Raw genomic sequence first — 3,905 nt, 5'->3', positions numbered from 1 at the left:
ATAATAATAATAATAATAATAATAATAATAATAATAATAATAATAATAATAATAAAATAAAAGGCTCTTCGTATTTTTTGTAAGAAATAATATTTATTTCATCTATTTAAAAAGTAATTTTTTTATATTTTTATAATAAAAGATTCTTTATTAGAAATTTGAACCATTTCTTAACGTCCACACCTATTCTTCTATTTCAAAATCATTGTGTTATAAATTCCACAATTGTATTTTATTATTTTTGTACAATTGTGTTTGATTCTTTTATCATATTTATAAATAATGTTCATATATACATCAAGTATGTTGTAAAACGGGGAAAAAGAAATAGATGTTATGATTATACGAGTTCAATAAAATTCACACTTTTTTATTGACCTATTAGCTATTTTAGAGATATATGAAATGTTATTTTTAAAAGTCTTAACACACATAAATTTTTGAATATACTAATTAGGTAAGCCAAATTTTAAAAAATGTTTGACCAAGTTTTAAAATAAAGTATTTGACATATAATATAGATCATACTCAAATTTTTATTTATTTTTAAATAAGTATGGTTTATCTACACCCGTGTCATGTGTACATCATAGGAGTATTCTTTTTATTTCCAATGTTAATTAACTTCATTTTCTCAATATTTCTCACATTTCCATATTTCCTCTATGGTTTTTCTCCAACTGCTTTTTTTTCTTCTTCTTTCAAGCTTTACTTTTTTTTTTGTTCCTTTTAATTTACAATTAATATTTTTGTGGTTCATACTACTTTCATTGACGAATTTACTTGTACTAAGAAAACTATTAAATAATTTAAAACAAAGACATTCTTATTAAATAAAAAAAAACTAGAGATCTTTTTAATAAATACAAAATTGATTTAGTGTCCTTATCTTTGGGTAGATACATTTTAATTATAATTTTTTTTTAATTATTTTGATTAAACCATACTTACAAAATTGTATGTCACCTACTCACCACGAAATAAAAATAACTATTAATAGTTGGATTATAAATAGGTAACCTATTAATCAAGTAAATTTATATTTTCCAAGTAGACTCCAATATAATATATATATACACGATAAATTATCATATTAATTATATTGTATTATATAATAAGTAATTAATTTAGTCAACAAATATGAAAAATAATTTATTCAGCAGTTATAGGTTTTTCTTTCAAAATTAATATTTTTTAGATATTATTATATTTAAATTTACATTCTTTTTCAATTCTTATTTTACATTCTTAGGAATTTTAATAGAGTAAACAAGTAAGTTGATACCTAAATTATGCGAAATGATAAATATTTCTATGAAATTGTTAAATAATAATAAAAATATTTTATATATATTTAAAATAGTAATAAGAAATCGTTACTTATTAAATATTTGACACTTGGATATCATATTAAATGTTACCACCATAATGTAGATAATTTTTTATATAAAATTTAGATATTTCATAGACAAATTTTTTTTATCTTTTTTACTGCCAATTTATCACATTAACATAATAAATAACATATTCGAAGTACAAAATAGGTTGGTCGAAAACATAGATGATACCTCCAATTGACAAATATAAAAAACTCCTACTGCTTTTTCCAATTTTTTTATTATTACATAAATATAACAAATTTTTTTGCAATTATACATATGCCCAATACTTAAAAAAAAAAAAGATTTTAATCTAAGTAATATTTTATCATTTTATCATTTTCTCTCTCTTTATTTTTTTTTTCTACTTCTTTAAATTTGATTTTTTCTCTACACTCAATTAATTGAATTTATCTCCTAGAAATAACTTAAAAACCTCTTCCTCTTTATTTTCTTAACTTTTTTCTTTCTTGAATTTTTTTCCCTAACTTATTCAATTATTTGTAAATAGTATTTCATATGATGTAATGAAATTGTAAATTAAAACTCGTATACTTTGAATAATATAATATTTCAATTAAAATGATTATTCAATGATTTTGTATTAAATATTGCTAAACACATAAGTTTATTTTGTTTTTAGTTTTCAAATACAGTAACAATCAAAGTATTACGATGACTAAAAAAGTGAAATAAATAATGAAAAATAAATATTACAAAGTCTATAAATAAGTAACATCTCTAAAATGTTAGTAACGATACTCAAATTTGTTACAAATTTTTCTTAGCAACATAATCATAATCTAACATTTAATAAAATGCTGTTAAATATATTTAGTAACTTTTTCTTGATTTAGTAATATTTTTTAAATGTTATTAAACTCCAAATATGTGGTAGTGAATACGCAAGTGTACGTTGCTTCAGACGTTTACCATAATATATAAATAAATAAAAGTATAAATAATAAAAATTGCAATGTTAAATTATATTTTTATCAACTAAATATTATCTTACAATATTAAAATTGTTATCGTATATGTTTTCGAAACTGACTATTTTGTTATTTGTATTATTGGGAGTCAATTATTATTTTTACAAAAAAAAAATATTTACATAAAAATGAGTATTCTGTAGCACCTCACATGTGTATACCAAATATTTTAGCAAAGATTCAAGTGTTATGAACCTTTCTACTAGTTTTGGTTTTAAGACTTATATTGACCTCTTGACAATACTAGTAGTGTAAGTAAATATGTTTAATTACTCCTCAACAATATTACAGAGTTTGTTGAATTTATTCAATTATTTGTAAAGAATATTTCAATACAATATTATAATGAAATTTTGAATTCAAACTCAAATGCTTTGAATGAAACAATATTTCAATTGAAATGATTATTCAATTATTTTGGATTCAATATTGATAAACACATAAATTTATCTTTTTTTAGTTTTTTGAAAAATAGTAACAATTAAAAAGTGTTATAACATTTGATAAAATGCTACTAAATATATTTAAGAATATTTTTCTTGATTTAGTAACATTTTTTAAATGTTAATAATCCCAAATATGTTGTAGTGAATATACATGTGTTGCTTCGGACATTCACCATAATATATAAATAAATATAATCATAAACAACAAAAAATGCAATGTTAAATCATAAGTATAATTGCTTATGCGGTCATTTAACTTAATTTCAAATAACATGTCAGTATTTTATTTATTTATTTATTTATTTTCTTTTCGATTGCTCCTTTATTTAATTTTATTACAAAAAATTAAAAATATAAAGAATGAAAATGTGAGTTTATTTAAAGATTTGAATTATAAATTTGATGAAATTTGCATTATATTGAAGATAATTAATTTTATGAGTTTTATCTGAAAATTTTGATGAATTTTTTGTAAAAAAAAAATAACATTGTTAAAATTTTAAAACATAAAAGATCAAATTATTTACTTAAAAATAAAAAATTTCTCTAAAATTAAGTTAAAAAGACCGCAACAATTATGTCTAAATCATATTTTTATCGACTAAATTTTCTCTTACATGATTAAAATCGTTATCATAAAAATGTTTCCAAAACTATAATTCTACTATTTTATTTTCAAACATAGACTACTTTGTTCCTTATATTATTAGGAGTTAGTTATTTTTTTATATGAATAAAAAAATTTCAGAGATTACAACAAATCTTTACACAAAAATGGGCATTCTGCAGCGCGCCTTAGATATCTATACTAAATACTTGAGTGTTTTCTAAATATATATTAGATACGTCTGTATTTTCAATACTTAAATCAAACACATAAGTAAAAGGAAAATAACAAAAATAAAAATCGAAAATGGACTGAAAACCCACGTCAACCATAAACTTTGTGCATATAGAAATTTTAGTATTTAAATAAAAAAACAAATTTTAAATTTAATTTTTACATGAATTTTTTTTACAAAATTTCATAAATATTACGTGTAGTATTTATTCTCAAGATAAATGCTAGAGTAAGATACACACTCTTT

The sequence above is a fragment of the Cicer arietinum genome, chromosome 6 (assembly GCF_000331145.2).
Source record: "Cicer arietinum cultivar CDC Frontier isolate Library 1 chromosome 6, Cicar.CDCFrontier_v2.0, whole genome shotgun sequence".
In the NCBI taxonomy this organism is placed as follows: Eukaryota; Viridiplantae; Streptophyta; class Magnoliopsida; order Fabales; family Fabaceae; genus Cicer; species Cicer arietinum.
Note: the sequence above shows the minus strand (reverse complement) of the source record.